Below are 23,139 nucleotides of genomic sequence, written 5' to 3'. Positions count from 1 at the left end.
GAAACCATGTTGTGTTGGGGTAAGGAGTTGGTTATTTGTAAGGAAAGGCATGAGCTGGAGGTGGAAACATCTCTCGAGAATTTTTGAAATAGTTGACTATAAAACTTTGGTTTCTTCATTTTGTTTCTAGAGTTAGCATCAGAAAAAAAAAAATAAGGGATGCAATATGACTTAAACTGCAAGGACCTAACACTGACAATGCCGATGCAAGTCTAATCTCATAGATCAGTGGTGGTATATTTGGCATACGTGCTCTATAAAATTATGACTGAAAATTCCAGAATGAAGTCTTATTTTGCGATCTGTGAGTTATACTTCTCAAGCATAATTTTATTTTTACTTTAAAATGTGTTTGTAGAGCATTTTACACTCTAGACATGTTATATAAAATAGTCAAAGATTTCAAAATCAAACAGATTGGAAACATGTTTTGCATGAATGCATAACTTTGTAGGAATTTGGGGAAAAGGTTAATTATTTTTGACATGCTATATAGTCAGATAATTTTCTTATTAACAAAGACTTAGTATTGTTTATTAATAATAAAATTAAGCATACATTTCAGAACAAAAATTTAAATATTGGCCTAAACTTTAACAGTTTTTCAGGGTGTACTCGAAGATGTGCATGTATGTGGATGCTGTCTGTGCTAGCCTGAAAATTTAATAATTTTATACTTAACTGAACTGTGTGAATGCCTAAACTCTAAGTGGGGAATAGTCTGTTTGTGATATTGCGAAGGGAGTGTGTCTTAAAGTGATAGATTCCCATCTGACAACCTTTTTTGGAGAAATATTTCACCAGCCACATGGCAAGTATGGTTGGGTGAGACGGGGTCAAAACAGAAATGCTAGTTGTCAAGCAGCAGGATGCAGTCTATAGATATGGGTACATTGCAAAATTCCCTAACCTCCTTAACTGTATTGCTACAAGAGGGTAAAGTAATATACAGCATCTCCATATTACTGGAAAAGAAACTAAAGCCAAGGTGCTGGCATTACACCAAAAGACGGAGAGCCACCACTGAGACTTTTTAGACTGGTGTCAAGGTTTGAGCTAAAGGAGGATGACACAGAAAAAAGTCACGCAGAAATAATCTGTGGTTACAGGGGTACAAAAAGGAATGAAGGAGCAATCTGCTAGACACCATGCAGCACGTGATCTCTTATTATTAAGGCGGCACAATCCAATAGTGATAGAATGGGCACATGACATAAATAGAAGTGACCCCACCAATCTATCTAAACACCTCATCATACAATTTCAAAGCTAAGCTGACAGGGAGGTAGAACTACATTGTACTAGGGAGCGATAACCTAAATGCCAAATTAACAGAGAGGTGGTACAGTTCACTCCTGATTATGTGTCGAAAGGGAGCCCTTTATCCCTGCTTAAAATTGTGCAAAGGTCTGGGATACTAAGTCCAGCTTCATTTTTCAGAATTACTTCAAATAAGGAAGTGCCCACATTCACACACTTTTTACTGCTCAACCGAAATGGAGGCATTAGTGCACCTCGAAACAGTCAGTCCAGGTCTAGTAACAAGACAAACGTGAAAAAGAAATGCATTAATGCACTCATCCACCTGAGGCTAATGGCAAATCCCTAGGCAAAAAAAAAAGTGAAAAACTGTCATCCCACACTCACATTCCAGGCCACTGCAAATAATTAATATTAAAAGTCCACACTTTCAGTTGGCCCAGGCAATTGAATAGGCTAACAAGTATCTGCCCTTAGCTGATCATACAGATGAGAATCAGGAACTTGCTATGGACTCCATAGGTCCAGCTCCATCACCCAAAGAACTTGACCTCTTGGAAAAACAGCAGAAAAGGTCAGCAGTTCAAGTGTAAACAACTGTAATAGCAGGCACATCAGTAACTTGAAGGGAAAGATATAGTTACTTTTGCTACTATCTTACACATGAAGCTGTGCACCTAGCATGGGCTACACTATGAGTGCTTCTGGGGTTAATTTGATTTTGAAGAGGTGTTTACATATTGGCTTGGTTATATACATAAATTATAGTTTCTCTTGGTTCTTATTGGTCCAGTTGGGGCCAATATTATGATTATTATACAGTATGTGGGTTCTCAGTATATGTTTAACTATTTCTTTAAGGTGGCAATGCTGTTTCTGGTTGGAGAGTGAGTGTCTGCACTTAACATTCCTGATTGGTCTGGCTGCTATTCAAGGCATCTACCAGGAAAAGGCTACAAGCCTACAGACCCTTGTCTCATCTTTGACAAGACCAAATAGGCTGTGATCTGCTTCTCATCTTGGGATTGATGCTAACATTTTGCTTCTGGTGAGAGAAAAACAAAGGAGCATTGTATCCCAACAGAGTGAAGCTGTGCTGAGACAAGGATTAGTAGCAGCCAGGCAGTAGCCATTCATGTGACTCCCCTCTTTTCATCATTCATGACAAGCTATTTCTTTGTTTTCAGTAAGTACTGCTTTATTTGTTTCTAACTTCAGAATATTTGCCTAAATGCTTCATCCTTAAATTTTTAGGGTCTGTGTATTAGTTTCCCCTCAAGTGTTTGGCAGTGCTCTGTACAGACTCAGACGCATTGAGTAACATTTTTCCTATAAAAGCACAATTGAAATTTCTCCAATACCTAGTGAGCATAGGACAACTGGTTTAGAGTGACAAGCACTCTCCCCATAGTTGCAAACCATATACACCTGACAGTGATTAATATTCTCACTCCAACTGTCTAATCAATAAAAAGGGTCTATTTCCATGGATATAAACATTCCTACTGTCTCCGTTACTGGCTTGGTGGATATGGGCATTCTGAAGCAATGTAGAAATTGCCTCATGTTTACTGACAACCAGTTAATTCTCAAACAAACTGATGTGGTATGTGAGAGATATATTTACACAATGCCACAGGAGGCAAAGTTCTCACATAAAAGTATTCCTAATGTCAACAAGGTTGTCAGTAGTACATACTCTGCACCCATCACGCACAATTCAAAGCAAACACATTGACCCACATATGCTGAGACACTTAAATGTAACCTTCCTAAACCACAAAGACCTCCTAGATGAAGTGCACATAACAAATTACCCTCAGCAGCCCTGAAAGTGCTCTTTCAAAACACCCACATCAACACATAGAGCTACATCTCAGGGACACTCTACCTCTAAGCCCATAAGGTAAGCCACCACACAATCCAACATTCTAGTAATTGGAGACTCCATAGTGAGACACACTGATGTCCCTCTCACCAGGCTGAGTAAGGAGAAAGTCATGGTCAGTTGCTTATCAGGGGCTGATCCCCCACATTACACATGCTCTCAGGTCATTGGACCACAATTACCAATATGACTCAATCATAGTCCATGTGGGAGTAAATGACCTGAGATGTACCTCCCTAGACTATATGAAGAGAGATATCTTGGAGCTCTCGAAATGTGTGTCTCAGGTTGCTATGTGCATAGAATTGAGCAGCATTTTACCTTCTCCAAGGATGATGCCACAATACAAACAAAGGATGATTGACTTTAATAATTGGCTTAGTTTCTGGTGTCATTCTAAGGGGGTGCAATATTTGTCAGCATGGAAGAGATGGTCAACAGACCCCGCTGCTTTGACAGGGATGGTCTGCAACTCTCTACTCTAGGCTTTCTAATATTAGCTAAAATATTGTCTGCCCCCAACGTGCCTTTTTTAGGCAATGCCAAACTGAAAGTACTTCCGATATAGCAAATCAAAACCAAGAAAATCTAAAGGTATTGCTGCTCAATGTTAGGAATCTAAAAAACTCTACACCCTTGAAGCTCTTTTTACTCAAGAGAATGCTGACATCTGTGGGATCACTGAGATGTGGTTTAAAGCTGTGGAAAGCACACCAACAGTACAAGGTTATAATGCCTTCCATACATTTAGGCCAGCTACTTCATAGCCAGGGACTAAAGGTGGAGGTGTGTCTGTTTACATCAGAAATAAATATACTTCAAGGCTGGTCAAACAGGACAATGTACTTGACCTACTCCATGTTCAAATCACCACAGGTAAAATCCAATGCCACTTCCTTGCAAGCTATAGGCCCCCCTCTGTGACCCAGGAAACACATTCCATGTATTTAAACTGACATTTAAAAGACATGTAGGTAGGTGTGTGCATGAATGGGCATGCCTTCTTTGAAGGATGGGCATTGGGCTGGCACCTCGGCACCATAAAAATCCACTGCCAATCATTAGCAGACCGGAGTTCCGCTGTGGCGACCCCTAACCAGGAAAAGCTGAAAGACATTAGTTAGAAACACTAACCATCCAACCCAATACCATATTCATGGGAGACTTTAATTACCCCACTCTTAACTAGGAATTCTATACAACACCAAATGTACATGCACAGAGATTCCTTGATTTTGTAAACACAAACTCCCTGGACCAGATAGTCAATACACCAACCAGGGGTGCACCCATACTGGATCTGGTCCTCACTAATATGGGAGAGTGCTTCACACTCCCTACTGTAATGCCTTCCCTGGTAAGGTCAGACCACAAAATGGTCTCCTTTGAAGTAAAAATAAAATCTGGACTCCCAGCTAAACTTGGAATATTCAGGAACTATTCTAAGGCTAACCTCCTGCTATTAAGTGAGAACCTGGCAAAATGTCAAGCCCCATAAACTGTGAGAACACTGCTGTCTATGCAGAACTGTTCACAGAAACCCTGTACAAGCATGTTAATAGCTGCAATGAGACAGCTGATCCCACCAGGAAGAAGTACAGAACTAACTCAAAAAACAAACCACCCTGGTGGAATCACAAAATCAATAGGCTGTATAACAGGAGAAAGAATATCATGGCAAAAATTAGGATGTGCAGCACCCAGCAGGATAAAAACACTCTCATCAAATTTAACAAACAACTCAGATGATGAAGTCTACCAAAGTCATATTTGAAGTAAGTTTGACCTCCAGGCCAAGGACAGCCACAAAGCATTCTTTAGCTATGTCCGCAACCTCAAATTCAATACTGTTAGAAAAACGCATAATAGCAATATGCATGCTTAGTACATTAAAGGCTTAAAAGGGTTAATACATTTATTCTGTTCATGTTGTATGAATCTGCACAGCCACTAGAAACTTAATGAAAGACACTTTATTCTGCTTATGCAATGAAAATATGTGCAGCTACCGGAAACTTAATAAGAGACATTTTATTTCTGCTTATGCCATGAGAAAATGTGCAGCTGCTAGAAGCCTTGATAAAGAAAACAATAAATGTTTGAAAGCCTAAACCATAGTCAGCATTACTTGTACCAAAGCTAGAAATGTACCTTGAATCTAGACAAAATGTAACGCATGTATTAGAACTGTACAACTGAAGAATTGAAGAGTCAAGTGGGCTAAAATAAGCCCAAGGACAGGTTGTTTTTCTCAAATGTTTTTGCAAGACAGCAATAATCTGACCATGTCAGCAATAAGTCTGGTAACATTTTCTGTGTAACATACAGAAAGCTGTGTCCAACTACGTCAGCAGTAGATTAGTAACATTTTCTGTGTGACATGAAGAGAACTGTATAAGAATAACATACTGATCACCAGAAAGTTAGACAAATCTTGTACCTACATGCTTTGTCTCCTTGCTGCAAGTAATAAAGGGTGCCTTGCTTGAACCTAACGTGCATTGATCTTTGAAGTTTTTCCTTTTACAGATTGGTCCTTCAGACTGGAATCCTCTCTTCATTTCGGATCAGACGGCCAGGTGGCTGAAACCATACGGGGAAGAAACCAAATCGGTTCTTCTTATATGGAAAGTCCTCCGACTGAATTGTCATCAAAAGAGGCCAGCTACTTTCTGATCTGTGACTGAAGGACGGGTCTCCGCAAATCGGTGATCAATCACATGGGCTCAGGTAAGGTGAATCTACTTTTTTGTGTTTTAGATCAGGGACTAGATGGGTATTGTTTTTGTCAGATTGTATTTTTCTTACAGTCAGGGATAAAAAAAAAAAAAAAACAGTACTGTCTTGTCATAGATCAGGAGAAACAGAATAAGTAGGCAGTCATTCTGAAGAGACTATAACAAAATCTGTGGAACACATTAAAATTAAGAGAAGTTACGTAACAATCAAAGGTAAAATAAAATGGGTAATAATTGCACAAAAACACCCCAGAACCCACCGTTAACCGAAGACGCAAAATATATGCAGTCGCAGCACGCCGATATTAGATATTTTTCAAAATGGGGTAATAAATATGAATTTGACAGAAAATTAGAAAAATCCTCGCTTATCAAACTTATCAAACAACTCAAAAATGATTCCAAGGGTCAGGTAAAAAAGCAACGGCGGTTAGGAATTCCTCAAGCACACAGGTGGCTGGAGGAAGTAAACCGTAGGGACCAAAAGAACAAAGATTCAAAGGCAATGTTTTTAGATAAGGAGGATAATAACTTAGTAATAGCATCAGCACCTCCGCCTCACTTACCAGAATATGAAGTGAGTGAACAGGTTAGTCCACCCCCACTATATCCTGTGGTCACTGAAGATAGAGATATTATAAAACAAAAACTGACTAAAATCAGAGATCCCATTGGGACCTGGTCCCGAACAAAGGCAAGTAATTCAGAAGAAGGTATCGAGTTATGGCAAATAGTTAAGAATTCACGATCTATAGGAGAAGAGGAAGAAATATGCCCGTTTATAGAAGTACCTAATCCTCAGGCAGGTCAAGACAATCAGGACCCAACTATCTTAGTATATAGACCTTGGACTCCGGAAGATATCCGGAAAGCCACTGAGGGAATTCCCCATCCGAAGATTAATTTTAGAAAATTCTCAGAAGACTTACAAGGAATAAGGTTAAGTTATAACTTAAATGGAGAAGAAGTAGAAAAGGTAGTTAGACAAATTATAGGGCCAGATTGGTACATGATTTGTGGCAACTGGAATCCTCGTGACGCTGCACAAAGACCCCTCCCACATAGCAGCGCAGAATTAGACACTAGAGTAAAAGGTCTTACAGACCACATCTCTGAAAAATGGAAACCTAAGGCAGACTGGACTTGCATTAATCAATGCATCCTACAAGAAGGTGAAACAATTGACTGGTACTATGCCAGATTGTTAGAATGTTTTAATAACCACTGTGGAATGCAGGTTCCTGAAGATCAAACGCAAGGTTCCCTATATGAACAGCAGTTAAAGAATGCATTTTTAAAAGGCAGTAGCATGCCTATAAGCAGTTTATTATGAAACACATGGTAGACCATCGTACAAGCAGGTTACAATCATTACTTGAATATACTAGGCATTTTGATAGCAAAAAGAAAAATAAGGCTCAAGTATTTTCTGTAGAAGACGGAGCAGAAGTTTATGTAGTACAGTCTGGGAAAAAAGGGCAAGAAAAACGCACAGGGAAACAAGCAGTCTGATCAGCGATCAGAGGACTGAAGGGCGTAAGAAAAGGGGGAGAATGTTTTAAATGTGGTAAAAAGGGACATTTGGCAAGGGATTGCAGGAAAAATAAGAAGGCAACAATGGAAGACAAGGAGGGTGAGGACTGACTATATGATAGTCAAAAATCACTAGAAGGGGCTAGTAAAGAAAGGATAAATGAGAATGTGGAAGAGGGAGTAGAGGAAGTGCAGGAAGTTGCGACTATGAAGAAAACAAAATATTAGACCTAGCTTTATTGAGCCTGGTGCTCTATTTAGCAGACACGAAACTAGAAGTTACACTCTTGGTAGAAGGGAGGGAGGTCAAATTTTTGTATGATTCAGGGGCATCACGGACCCTGATACACCCCTCCAAACTACCAGAAAACACAGAGTCACCTAATTACATACGGGTCAAAGCAGCTAATGGACAGATGTATCGGGAGCCTCTCTCCCGTAACATCACAATAACTGATCCAGTTTCAGGATTAACACAGAAAAGCAAAATTGTAGTTTCTGCAAAATGCCCAGTAAATCTCTTGGGCAGAGACCTCATGCAGATATTTGGTATAGCAGTAGTCCCAACCATGCAGGGTATGGAAGCACAGCGACAAAATAATACCTTTGTGGTGCAGTTGGAGGGTGAAATGTTTTACTGGTACAGCCAGGACTTGGTTACGACTGGTCCAGGGACTGTGACCGAGGAACTAATGAACCTAGCCATCAATAAGTTTCCCTCCCTTGACATTGATAAGCAACACCTGTTACACTGTACCCTGTATTTTTGTAACACACCAGGACCTGATAAGGAATATGAGAAAGAATTATTTAAGAATCATACAAATAGATTGATACTGCGTAACTTGTACTGGACACAGAAGGGAACAGTGTAGCCAGCTGTTCACTGCCCCAGGAGTTTTTTGCACTTTATAAATCTAATCAATTACCACATGTTAGCTTAACCAAAAACAAAAATATAAACTGGGCAGACCTAGGAGAGAAAGCCACGAGATGGGAGAAACAAACAGAACTGGAACTGTCAGGACAGGGAATACAAGTACAAAAATTGAATTGGATAACTCAGACCAACCCAGCTGTGCACTTGCAATCTAGCGAAGAAAGCTGATGGACACTCCTATTAAAGGAGGAAAAAAACGCCTTGCGAGATATACCAGAGACTCTCTGGTCAACAGGAAAATCAGATGTAGGACTCATTCGTACAGCGGGGTCAGTTACTATCACACCAAAGTCAGCATTCAGACCACAAAAAAGACAGTATCCCTTAAGAAAGGATGCAAAGGCAGGGATAAAGCCTATTATAGCAGCATTACTTAAAGGAGGGACACTAGTAGATTCTCCCGATTCACCATGTAACACACCCTTATTTCCAGTTAAAAAGGCCAATGGAGAATGGCGTATGGTCCAGGAGTTACAAGCCGTAAATGATGTGGTAATACCAAGGGCACCCATAGTGCCAGATCCACACACCCTGTTAAATGACTTAAAACCTCAGCAAAAGTATTTTTCTGTGGTAGACATTAGCAACGCATTCTTTTCGATACCGATGCACCCTGATAGCCAGTATTGGTTTGCATTTACATTTCAGGGAAAAAAGATATACATATACATGCCTACCACAGGGATATTGTGAAAGTCCAACAATATTCTCACAAGAAATGGCAAGCAACTTGGCGGGATTCAACCCACCAAAAGGCAGTCAGGTTTTACTTTATGTTGATGACATTCTGCTGGCGGCCCCCACCCAGCAGGACAGCAGGATTGTAGGGAAGATACCATAGCACTTCTACGATTTTTAGCCACTGAGGGACATAAGGTAAACAAAGACAAACTGCACCTCTGGAAAAAAAACAGGTCAAATACCTAGGATATGTAATATCCAAGGAAGGTAGAACGTTAGATGAGGACAGAAAAGTAGCAATTTTGCAAGCACCAAAACCCACTACCAAGAAGGAAATTATGTCCTTCCTAGGTACAACTAATTTTTGACGAATCTGGATTCCAAACTATGCCTTGGAATCTGCACCTTAAACTGACCTTATATATAAGACGCCTATGGCAGCGCAGGATTTGTTACAATGGACACCAGAGGCAGAATATGCCTTTTGTAAACTAAAGCAGTTAATAGCGTCCTCACTAGTTCTGGGATTGACAAACTATCATAAACGTTTTTTCCAGACTGTAGATTTTAAGCAGGGTTACATGGCATCAGTATTAACACAATAGCATGGGGATAAGCAATGCCCCATTGCTTACTATCCATCACAGATGGACCCAGTGGCACGGTCCTTACCCCACTGTGTACACCAGTAGTTGCAGCTGCAATGGCAGTACAGGCTTCAGCCTCAGTAGTCTTGTTCCACCCTCTCACTGTGAGAGTACCCCATACAGTCGCAATCATTTTGCTACAAGAAAAGATGGCATATCTCTCCCCTGCTAGGCATCTTTCTTGCATGACTATATTGTTGAGCCAACCTCATATGACAATTGAATGATGTACGACTTTGAACCCTTCTACTCTGCTCCCAACCCCTGTAGACGGCACACCGCACCACTGCCTGCAGGTAATTGAGCAAAAGACCCTACCGAGAAAAGATCTCACGGACGTCCCCTTGGATGATGCTGAGGTGACATATTACGTGGATGGCTCATGCAAAAGGGGTCCTGCAGGAAAAAACCTAGTAGGATATATTCAGTAGTCTCTAGCAAAATCTTTACCACACAATTTATCTGCACAGGCAGCAGAATTCATTGCCCTGACACGGGCATGTACCTTAGCAAAGGGTAAATGTGTAAACCTTTTTACTGATAGCCAGTACGCTTTTTCCACTGTACATGTGTTTGCACAACAGTGGAAAAACCGGGGAATGATAACATCTACTGGCAAACCTATAAATCATGCACAGTTTATTTTAGATCTTTTAGAATCTATCCAGTTACCTCAGAAAGTGGCCATTTGCAAATGTACTGCTCACACCAAGCAACAGGATAGGATTTCAAAAGGTAATGCAAGAGCTGATACAGCTGCAAAACAAGCAGCCACAGAAGTATTTCTTTTAAATGAGGAATTACAACCTTCTAAAACTTTAGATCTAGATCTGTTAAAAACAATGCAGACACTCACTACGCAAGCTGAAAAACAGTGATGGATAAAATGAGGAGCAATCCTCGAAAAGGGGCTGTACATCTCTAAAGAAGGAAAACCGATACTACCCTCTAATTTGTTTCACTATGCAGCATTGTTGAGCCATGGGCAGTGCCATGTCTCAACAGGGGGGATGGTACAGCTGGTGAACCAGGTGTTCACAATGTACGGATTTACAAACTACTCTAAAAAATTTTGTTTGATGTGTCAGATTTGTAACAAACATCATGCACAGGGGACAATAAAGCCCAAACAAGGGAGTTTCCCCACAACACCATATCCATTTCACACTACCTGTATGGATTTTATAGAATTGAACAAATGTGAAAATAAGAAGTATTGTCTTGTCATTATAGATATGTTTTCCAGGTGGGTGGAAGCCTTTCCAAACAAAAATCCAGATGCAGCTACAGTGGCAAAAGTACTTGTCAAGGAAATGATTCCTAGGTTTGGCATTCTGGAAGGAATCTACAGTGACAATGGTACACACTTTGTAAATCAAACCATACAGCAGTTGAGTAAGCATTTTGGTATTTCTTTAAAAAATCATTGTGCATACCATCCGCAATCTGCAGGGCTGGTTGAAAGGCATAATGGTATACTAAAAAGCAAATTGAGAAAATTAATAGCTGAGACAGGAAAAACTTGGTTGTACTGTTTACCCCTGGCACTGTTGAACATGAGAACTGTCCCTACAGCAAAAGGATTGACTCCTTTTGAAAAACTATTTGGAAGAGCTTATTATACACCCCAGTGGAAACTTCTCATGTCGTCAGACCAGGAAGCTGATTTCACACTAGCTGAATATATGAAAAAGTTGTTGAGTTCTAAACATCTGTTGCAGTCAAACTCTGTTTCAGATAAAAAACAAACCGAAACATCGGAAGTGGCAGTGACGCCAGGAGACTGGGTATGGATTAAAATCGTGAAGCGAAAGAAGTGGGCATCGCCAAGGTGGGAAGGTCCCTACCAGGTGCTTCTTTTGACACCTACTGCAGTCAAGATAGCAGAACGAGCTTCGTAGATACACCTGATGCACTGCAAGCTGGTAAAGAACTTTGAATTGGACAAAGATCTTACCTCTCCATCGGGACCCTAAGCACAAAATCTGGCTACAAAGGGGGGTCAGATCAATAGGCACTGATCCGTCTCAAACCCAGTGAAGAAACCATCAGTGCTGAAGGTCCTATTAGGCAGAGAGTAAGATCACGTGTCCAACGTGAGATGACGAAATCCAGTAAGATCCAAATACACCTACTTGGAAGAACTGGAGAAAACGGAAATGCAGAACAACCGTTTCCACAAAAGTATTACATGACCATCCTGTTGACTGTACTGGTGACAATAATCTTTTTATTGTGGCCATTTATTTTCTCAGCCATGCAAGTAGAACTAAATAAGCGTGCAGAGTGGCACCCGAACTTTAATACTTACCAGACAATCAAATATGTGTATGCTGAAACCTTCAATGTTTTGAATTGCTGGATTTGCACAGCTCTACCAACAGCATATGGGGGGCTACTGTTAACTGCAGTTCCCCTAGGGGCTAACAAGACCTGGGAAAACTTAATTCATGATGCATCAAATGTCACATCAAAAGATAAAGTAGCATTGCACTTGTCTATTCGACAGAAGGGAACTGTGTGTTTTTATAAGAATGATACAGTCAAGGTGGGTCGGAGCTATTGCAATGTAACTGTTCCCTATAGATGCTACATTAAATCCGATAACATCATATCCTATTGCAACATGAGCTATGATTCATTTGTTGAACTGATGCATAGGACAATTGAATAAGTAAAACATAATGCTGACCTCTACAAACAACTATCCATAATCGACAGAAAAATGTTTCACGCAGAGCAAGGGTATAGTATAGTTACTACCAAAGTGGAAGATTGTTACTTTATATGCGGAAGAAAAGCATATAAATGGCTACCCGAAAATTGGTCCGGCAGTTGTTTTTTGGGGTACCTGGTTCCGGCCATACGACACACGGCAGTTTTACCTCCGGGGAAAATTCGGAATGTCCGAGAAATCAAGAAGCCTGTCAATCCCGTGGGACAAATCAATGCACCCTGGAAAAACCATCATAACTTAGGCCCAGGGAATAACAATGGACTATCGCACATGGATCTGAGTGATACTGTTATATCGTGGGCAGGCGTACTACCAGCATATGGAGCAACAAAATCAATCTGGGAACTGAGAAAATTGTCTAAGCTTCTCGAAATAATGAGTAATGCAAACTTTTCTGCCCTGGAATTGGTAACCGATGAACTGACTGCCATGAGAACAGTGGTACTTCAAAATCGCATGGCTCTTGACATCACCCTAGCGGCGAGAGGAGGTACGTGCACTTTAATCCAGGAGGACTGCTGTTCATATATTCCTGACCACAAACACGAGATAGACAACCATCTTGAGGTAATTCAGCAGGTGTCGGCCATGACCAAACCGGGACCAAATCCATTGACGGACTTTTTTCAGAAATTGTTTGGGGGTTGGGGCAGCATCCTGATGAACATTCTGATTGCCATCTGTGTAGGGATAGCCCTACTGATGGTGTGTGTGTGCTGCTGCATCCCCTGCATAAAAGGACTAATTAAAAATTTTGTAGACATTTCAGTTTCAGAAACCCTATACCAAGATGCTGAACTCGAAAAATTACTGAAAAACTGAAAATGCTTTCATGGGCTTAAACTAAATGACTCTCTTAACTGCAAATCCTGAGTAGGAATAGGTTAAGGGAAGAAAAAAACTGTGTATGCTTATTTTTGAAAGTAGAATAAAGTATTAAAAGGGGGGAAATGTTAGAAAAATGCATAATAGCAATATGCATGCTTAGTACATTAAAGGCTTAAAAGGGTTTTATTCTGTTCATGTTGTATGAATCTGCACAGCCACTAGAAACTTAATGAAAGACACTTTATTCTGCTTATGCAATGAAAATATGTGCAGCTAATAAGAGACATTTTATTTCTGCTTATGCCATGAGAAAATGTGCAGCTGCTAGAAGCCTTGATAAAGAAAACAATAGATTTTGAAAGCTTAAACCATAGTCAGCACTACTTCTACCAAAGCTAGAAATGTACCTTGAATCTAGACAAAATGTAACGCTTGTATTAGAACTGTACAAATGAAGAATTGAAGAGTCAAGGTGGGCTAAAATAAGCCCAAGGCCAGGTTGTTTTTCTCAAATGTTTTTGCAAGACAGCAATAATCTGACCATGTCAGCAATAAGTCTGGTAACATTTTCTGTGTAACATACAGAAAGCTGTGTCCAACTATGTCAGCAGTAGATTAGTAACATTTTCTGTGTGACATGAAGAGAACTGTATAAGAATAACATACTGATCACCAGAAAGTTAGACAAATCTTGTACCTACATGCTTTGTCTCCTTGCTGCAAGTAATAAAGGGTGCCTTGCTTGAACCTAACATGCATTGATCTTTGAAGTTTTTCCTTTTACAAATACACAACTTTGTGCAGAGCTCATTGTAAATGGAGCCACCTATGCTTAGCCAGAAGATATAGCAAACCTTCTGGCTGATAAATTCAACTCCCACTTTACCCCTCTCTCCCCCTCAACCTTCCCTCAGGAAATATCATCAAATATAACTCCCCCCTACTATCACTAGGGAACAGGTCCTTAATGCTCTCTCTAAGACCAAGAACACTGCATCAGTGGGCTCGGAAAACATCCCGGGATGCCCTCTAAATAGCATGAAACATGAACTATCAGGGCCTCTGAAATTACTATTCAACTGTAGCCTCCAAACAGGCTTCATGCCTCATGAATGGAGAAAGGCAACAGTCATCCTTCTGCACAAAAGTGGGCCATCTACATACCCTGGAAACTACAGATCCATAAGTCTCACTAGTCTTGTATGTAAAGTCATGAAAAGAATTATCATGGAGATGATCAGTAGATGTATAGTAAACCTCCAGGCACTGGACCTAACCCAGTTTGGTTTCATCAAGGGCAGATCATGCCTACAAAACCTGGTGGACTTCTTTGAGAAGGTCACCAAAGCAACAGATGAGGACAAAATCATTCACACTGCCTGCCTTGACCTGGCCAAAGCATTTGACACAATACCCCACTTAAGCATTGTTGACAAACTCAAGAGGATAGGTAGAAACCCATATGTCACCCGGTGGATAGCTGACTAGCTCACAGACAGGACCCAGGAAATTAGAATTGGGGAGTCCACCTCTACAAAGAGGCCAGTCACAAGTGGAGTCCCTCAGGGATCGGTCTTTGGACTGCTGCTTTTTGGCATTTGCTTCTCAGAAGTCAAGGCCAACATCAGTGGTCTCTGGCTGACTAAATCTGCAGATGGTTGCAAATTAGGAGCTGTCATTGAATCTCACACTGACATAAATATTTTCCAGGAGGGATGACACAGACAAACAACTGGTGTCAGAGCTATGGACTAAAACTAAATGCCAATAAATGCATAATTGGGAAGTCATCCATCCCTGGTAACTATCATATTGACAACACACTCCTTAGAGATGACCCATTAGTCAGGGATTTAGGGACACACCTAGATAGTAATCTAGCCTTTAACCATCACGTGTCTACAGTGGTGAGGAAATCATTCTATGTTGCGCAACCTAAAAACAAAGGTATGGCATTTATGTCCAAGGAAGTTATTGTTCCACTGTATTTGGCATTCATCAGACCTATCTGTACAATGCCCCCTTTGGTATGTACCTAATCGGGCATATCCAACAATTGGAATGTCCGCAGAAGTTCCTCACTAAAAGAATGTAGGGCATAATTAAAATGTCCTATGCAGAACGCCTCAACGGACTATTCTGTATTCTGTCTCCTACAGGCTTTTGAGTGGAGATCTATGTCTGGCATACAGGGCATTGCCAGACCCCACTCTGCTGGACCTCCTACATATCCACAAAACAAGCAGCACTAGAATTACTTGTTCTAAAGACTTAAACCTTACCTGTCATATAAATAGGACCTGCTGGAGATATTGGTATGTATCCCAAAGACTACTCCATTTATGGAACAGGCTCCACAGCCATGCGAAGCAGAGTTCCTCCCTAACCCAATTCAAGTGCAACTTAGACAATTGGATGGGAAACCAGAAACTCATCCCCGGTTTGGCACCTATTTCTCTAATGGACACAGGTAACCTATAAATGGTTCATTTCCTAGGCCGATGCTTACACTTAACAAGGGTATCAGAACTTGGAAGAGATTTGGGATGCATGGCTAGGCTTAAAAAGACCCTTGTGGTCATTAGCCCAGTAAACACCTATGAACCTATGCCTTGCAATAGAAAAGGGGCAGCTGGGGACTTAATATAAAATATCTGAACTATGTTGCCATCTACATGGACATACAGGGCAACGGCCACTCTTATCTGTAAAGCATGGTCTACTCTAACATCTTAAACTCTACTAGAGATCTAACCACATACTTGGCTTTCAGACTATGAGATCTCTTTCATTAGGGATGGCGTGCAATTATTTCCTTAGCAATAGCAACTAATAGCATTATAGAAGATTAAAACAGGATACTCTGTTCCCCCTCCTCATATGTCTGCATGAGACTGCAACATGAGTAGAAGTGCATCCTCACCATTCAATTAAAAATGTAGATGTTATAGTCCAAATTCCTGGGCTGGGTGAGCTAAGACCAGTGACCGTGTTTTCTGTCACAGAAAATATACGTGACTACCAATTGCATACAAGCAAATTCCTTCCTAGAAACATGTAAGGTTTACACTCCACAGTCAAAACAACATACATACTGAGATCTGTCCAGAATTTACATGTTAAGGTAGTGTGCTTAGAAGAAACTAAATTTTCTAGGAAAAATACATTAGCTAGAATTACTATTGTAAGATTGTATGAGCCCTTCCTAGTTACCTCTGTAACTTTATTTAAGAAATCTCCTGGCTGGGATGGAAGAAAGTGTATTGCATAACTGATAAGAAGGTGTGTTGGGTAGTGGTACGGGACAGCTCAAGCCAGGGAGAGCTGATTGTGGGAAGCTTTTACAGTCCAGATCAGGAAGTTTGGCCCCTTTTTTATCATTCCAAACTTCAGTAATATACATGGAAGACACTTATCTTTCAGTAGTGATCAGAGGTAATTTCAATGTATCACTGGATTTTAAGAAGGACAAAATTCCAGCAACCAGGTCTTGATTTCACAGACATAGTGACAGGAGGAAAGATTGGATGAGGCATTTTTTCTGTCTGATGCTTGGCGACATTTTCATCTGCATTGTGCAGAAATTACATTCTTCATCTGGATCAGCAAGTACATTAGATTTCTTCCTTGTAAGCCAGCAGTTACTCAGTGAGGTCAATGCGATAGAGATTGCCCATACTCTTTATTCAGACCACAGACTACAAACAAGCCCGGCCCCGACCAAGGAAAATTTTGATCCATTAGCTTTAATTTAAATTCATTTGCACAACTGAAGACATAGTCCTGGTATCTCAGACAACAATTCATATGCAGTGGTCTGCACCAGAGCCAGATCATAGTCAAATGGGGCTCTATGCAGGGTAATGGACCAAGGTACACTGCAGCCATTCCAATACCCCATTACTTGGCTATCTCTCACCAGTTACCATAAACACTGTTCAAAACTGCAAGTGCACATAATATTTTCTTCACCTTTACAATGATCACAGACATTTGCATTTGAAACTTTTATTACATTCTTTTAACACAAGCACTGATTGCCATTTGCCAGATAAAACAGCCTCACATTGAAGAAAGGCTTAGCATGAGCGACAGTAAACTTCACTGCCCCTGAAACTCAGATTCATTAAAAATGCATCTGGTAGCCCATTAAACTACAAGAGACATGCTGGGATTCAAAATCAAACAGCATACAGTGAAGCATTAATTACAAGCCCTGTGAATGGCAGAGAAGTTCAAAGGACTAATGTGTAACACCATTTGCTAACAGTTTGGGACAATCCACTGGATGTCACTGTCCCTTTTTAGTGGCAACCCAGGAGCACTTTCTGGTGAAGTGACTTACAGTCACACAGCAGACAAAAGAAGTTTGAGAGAATCAAACCTTGCACCACAGAAACAGCTCATTAACAGATCATAGCATTACTCAACTGCACTACTATCTAGACAGACTGTTGTAGATCAACACAGGGCATTTCATACCTGTGCAGCTGCAAAAAACAAACTATATTAAAACTGTATTTACAGTTACAGTTTTAAATTTGTAACTATCATTCTGTTCAGTTTATTTACTGCCAAATAATAAATACACTGTTAACAGTCAAGAAAACAAGGAAACCAAGGATCATACATACTCAAAGAATGTGGCTCATATGGTGATGATGCTGTTTACTACAACTGATTCCTTCCTTTACACCATAGCTACTGTGGGATGTGGAAGCAAATTATTTACACACACACACACACCAGTTACAGCCCCTTGTATGACTGCATATACCTCAGATGGTTGCTTGCAATCAAATGAATGAACAACTACATTTAAACAACGTAGAAGTACATTTCAACTTGCTACTGTGAGAACCATAAAGTATATTCCATTACACTCTCAGTGACCTCCCAACCTTTTAACTCAAGAAGCAGAGAGAAATATGAAAAATCAGGAACAAATTTTAAATATCAGACTTATAGTTAGAAAAGTACCAGTTTAACAGGTTTAAGGTTAACAAGCATTTTCTGAAGGTTATGAACTCTGACATTCGCATTTGCTATTATTTAGAGACTACAGCCCACAACACCTTTCCTGAAAGTCAGAAATTTTATGAGAACTAGACCACAAATATGAGGAAAGAATCAACAGCTGAGGACTATGCCTTCTGGGAGTGCATGCGTCTATGTACATACCAAACAGTACAAAGGTCACACAGACAAACCAGTTAGTAAAAAATACAAGAAAAACCTAGCCAAGTTAGAGTTTTCACTGTGTGGTACCTTAAACCTCCTGTAATGCAAATTACCCCTTAAGGACACCAAGCGTTTCAGCTATATGGCTTCTGAATGTCCGTGACTTTTTACTTTCTTTTTAAGTCTTTATGGATACATTCAGGCCAATAAAGCCAAATCCCACTAGCTGCTGACATGCATGTTTTGGCCTTCTTTGGTCATAGGTAGTTGTAGATAGCTGCAGACATTGTTTTAGATGCAAGTTGTCCAATGATTTTTACTTCCATCATATGGGTGCTGTGATAGTCCAGCGTTTTACATAATCACTAGTAGTTTGCAAACCCTCTAAGTATGCTCACATTTCTTCAACAGCATTTTTTCATTGGCAGTTCTTTCAGAATTGCACATATCTGGTAACTTCTGCAACTTCAGGGTAGTATTTTGCTCCAAGAGTAAAATATACTTGAATGTGATGATAATGCTTTTTTTTCATACTAGGATCTCAACTGTACCTTAGTGTAGAAGGAGTACACCAAGATACTGCAGTCTCAGAATTAGTATATATTCTTTGTATTCACACTTAAATTGTTACTATTCCAAAGATCACATCTATGGTCCTGAGACTTTCAATGGGCATACAGCTGATACAGCCTGTATATCACAGACCACTGTCACCTCTCATAGCCTGAACAGGCTCCTGGCTGTCATGTGCCATGAACCTCGGAAATGCATGAAATTCCTATTAGCATCAGCCAAGCACCATGCAACTATGTACCAGATGAGGAGATCACACACTTTCTTGGCGTACTTGGAGGCATTAACTCCACATGCATTTCAGTATAGTCATCCATAGTGAAGATGCAGAGAGTTGCATCAACTGGAAGAGGTGTCATTCAATCAACTGCCAAACCATGTGTGCAGAAGATGGACATATCCTACACATTACAGTATCATACCCTAACAGCAAGCATGACAGCGGACTATGGAAAGCCTGTGTCCTACAACACAGGATTATCACTAATGATGTTCCCAAGAGCCACACAGTAGATGAGTACTATATCCAGAAATATGCACACATGTACAAGTAAAGCAAATGATACGGAGCACGGAGGTGACTCACTTATGTATTTTATGTATTCTATGTATTTATGTTTTATAGGAAACAATGGTTATTCCTAGAGCAGTAGCCAATGAAAGCTGTACACCATCTTCATTTACCTGCAGAAGATGTATATGACACAGTACATGAGTTCAGCAGGAATGTATTTGAACAAGTGTTTGGTCTGCTTAAGTGCCTGATCAGATGGCTGCTCACATCCAAGGGTGCTATGCAACATACACTCAAGACAATATGTCAGATGGTCAAAGTGTGCAATTCTGCATGACACAGTATCCATCAGGCATAGTAGTCTGATGGCTCCCACCCTTAAAAAATAAGCCTGAACAGCCATGGGATAAGCAACTAGAAATCACTGAGGACACAGAGGAGGAAGAACACCAGCTCTCAAGCGGTTGGTACTCATGGTACTCATAGTACTCATGGTACTCATAGTACTCATGGTGCTCATAGTACTCATGGTACTCATAGTACTCATGGTGCTCATAGTACTCATAGTACTCATGGTGCTCATGGTACTCATGGTGCTCATAGTACCCATGGTACTCATGATACTCATAGTACTCATGGTGCTCATAGTGCTCATGGTGCTCATAGTACTCATGGTACTCATAGTATGCCCATGTTGAAGTGATAAGCAAAGCCTGGTGCAAAAATATGTGCAATCACGCAACATGATACCTAGAACAATCTAATGTTCTGCCAATATAGTTACCATAATATTACCAGTGCAGGGAATGCTGATATGTATATGTTCTGATAAACTGTGGCATTAAACACACATCAGCAAGACAAGCACAAGTACAACCACAAATGTGTCATCTGACAAAGTGTTGGCATACATCATGGGTTTAACCTTAGTGAAACACTGTACATAATAATAATAATAGTAATAATAATGGTCAATCCTGATTCATACACACCCACAAAGTGGTCATTTTCTCTATTGAAGTAACAGAACTAACATCATTGGCCACAGCATGGCTACCTGCGGTAGACTGTGGAGTTAATAATGTACATAATAAAACCCCACAGATAGATTAAGGGCTACAGAGTGGTGTACTTTGAATGGATTGTGACGCAGTGGCACTACTGCCCTTCACTTGCTTTGAAAATGCTGGCTGTGGTGCACCATGGTCACAATTAAGTACACCTTTTCCATGTCTGTAGTAGATATGATGTTCATGTGTCATATCATAGATTGCACGTATCATTGCTATTATCTGGTGCTGTTGAGATCCAAATGTCTCTGTGTGATCTGCAATTACAGACATGCACTCAGACATCATTCCTTCCAAAGCACTCCTATGCTCAGTGTGTTATCTTTCACCAGTCTCATGCATTGTGACCAGAATATGAGGCACACTAGGAAGAACTAGAATACTGGAACACAACACGAACAGCATACAATGTTTGAAAGTTTTTTAATTCTGGTATCTCGGCCTTCGCCTTCTCCTGGAATACATTTTTAAAAAAATCAAACAACATCCCTTTTATAGCACATCTGAATGAATAATTCAATAAACCACCTATTAAACAATTAACCAAATAACTTCAATATTATTCTCACTGTGAAGTTTCTGACTTCACCTTTATAATTTCGTACTTCTTATCAAATATAAGAAGTAATACATTAAACATTTGCAAACTTTAAATTGCATTTTTTCTTCCCTAAATAAGAAAAATTATTTTTATATATTGTTACAAAACATTAAATATAATAAATACACTCCATCTCATAAATATTTTTCCAAATATACTCATACTTAAATACATATAATGAAAAAAACATGAAACTTGTGTGCAAAGTTTTTTTCTATGAAAATGTACTTTTTTAGATTTCCATATTCATACCATTTGGAAAAAGAGTTTTAAAATTGAGAATGAATCTGGATTCCATTTCCAATAATCTATCATGAAAGACTGCGTAATCACCAAAACTCCTAGGTTTCCCCATAACACAAAAAATAAATCCTTCAGGAACCCCCTTATGTTGCTCACAAAAGTGCTTGGCCACCGGACTATCTAATCCTTTGTGCCTGATGTCACCCAAATGTTCGAGAATTCTAAGTTTGACTTTTCTGCTAGTTTGACCTATGTACCACTTTTGTTTCGCACAGCCACACCCTATAATGTAAACTACCCCAGTAGAATTACAATCAAAATATTCCAAAGCCCTATATAATACATTATTGATTTTTGTTCCATCTAAACTTCTGACTCTGGAACATACTTTACAATTCCCACATCTAAAGGTCCCCTTCCTAATGCTATCTTTATGTGTTTTTCTGATATTCAATATTTCCTTCAAATTGGAATATCTACCATAAGAAAAGGTTACTTTAGTTGGAAATAATTTTCCCACCTTGTCATCTCCAGTAACGATAGGCCATAATTTCAACACTGACTCTCTCATAATGCAAGAAAATTATGAATATTTGGTGACAAAATATATACTATTCTCTGGCCCTTCCCCCTCCAATCTAGCCATCTGTGTACCTGAACACCCATTCCTATAAACTCGGCCCCTCCTGATGGTATCCCTTATACCCAATTCCTGTTCTACTTTAATTCTAGCCGCTCTAATTTTTTCTCTAGAATAACTTCTTTCTCTAAGTTTTCTCTCAATGTTATCAAACTCCCTATTGATCCTTCCAAGTTCAGATGTATTAGCTCCAATACGTTTAAATTTCCCAAATGGTAAGGAGTCTATGAGATGGTCACTATGCATGCTGGAAGCATGCAAAAAATTCTCAGCTGCTGTGACTTTATGAAAGGGTTTGTATTGTACTCTGTTATCAGGACCTATATATATTTCGATGTCCAAGTACTGGATACTCTTACCACCAATCACATGAGTGAAATCCAAACCCCATGGATTCTTTCTCATCTCTAAAACAAATCCCTCAAATTCTTTTGGATCACCTCTGCACAAAAACAAGAGATCATCTATGAATCTCTTATATTTTACTACCTTGTTTTTAAAAAATTCCCTGGGATAAATGAAACAATTTTCAAAATGGGCCATGAACAAAATTGCATATGAGGGCGCAAACGCTGCCCCCATAGCCGTGCCTTCCTTTTGCAGAAAAAATCTCCCCTTAAACTCAAAACAATTGTGTGTCAAACAAAATTCCAAAAGACTAAGAATATAACTAGTCCTGGGCCCTTCCCCCAACATTTTACCAACAGCTTCCAATCCCCATTGCTTATTGATGCTTGTGTACAAAGATTTTACATCAACACTGGCCCAGTAAAAGTCTTGTTCCCAACTAATATTCTTTATCTCTCTACAAATCTCCTTTGTGTTCTTTATATGTTACTGTACCCTATCTAAATGACATTTTAACATGGAGTCCAAAAATATCCCAATATTTTGCAAGTAACCCCCTTTGCCAGAAACAATGGGACGACCTGGTGGATTCATGATGTCCTTATGAACCTTCGGGATAATGACAAATCTAGCATTTCTTGGATTTTTAATGTATAATCTTTTTATATCAGCCGACGTAAAGAAGCCCAACCTTTCTCCTCTCTCTAATAGTTCCAA

This window comes from Protopterus annectens, chromosome 5.part1, assembly GCF_019279795.1.
Source record: "Protopterus annectens isolate FY-2018-M chromosome 5.part1, PAN1.0, whole genome shotgun sequence".
NCBI lineage: Eukaryota > Metazoa > Chordata > Ceratodontiformes > Protopteridae > Protopterus > Protopterus annectens.
Note: the sequence above shows the minus strand (reverse complement) of the source record.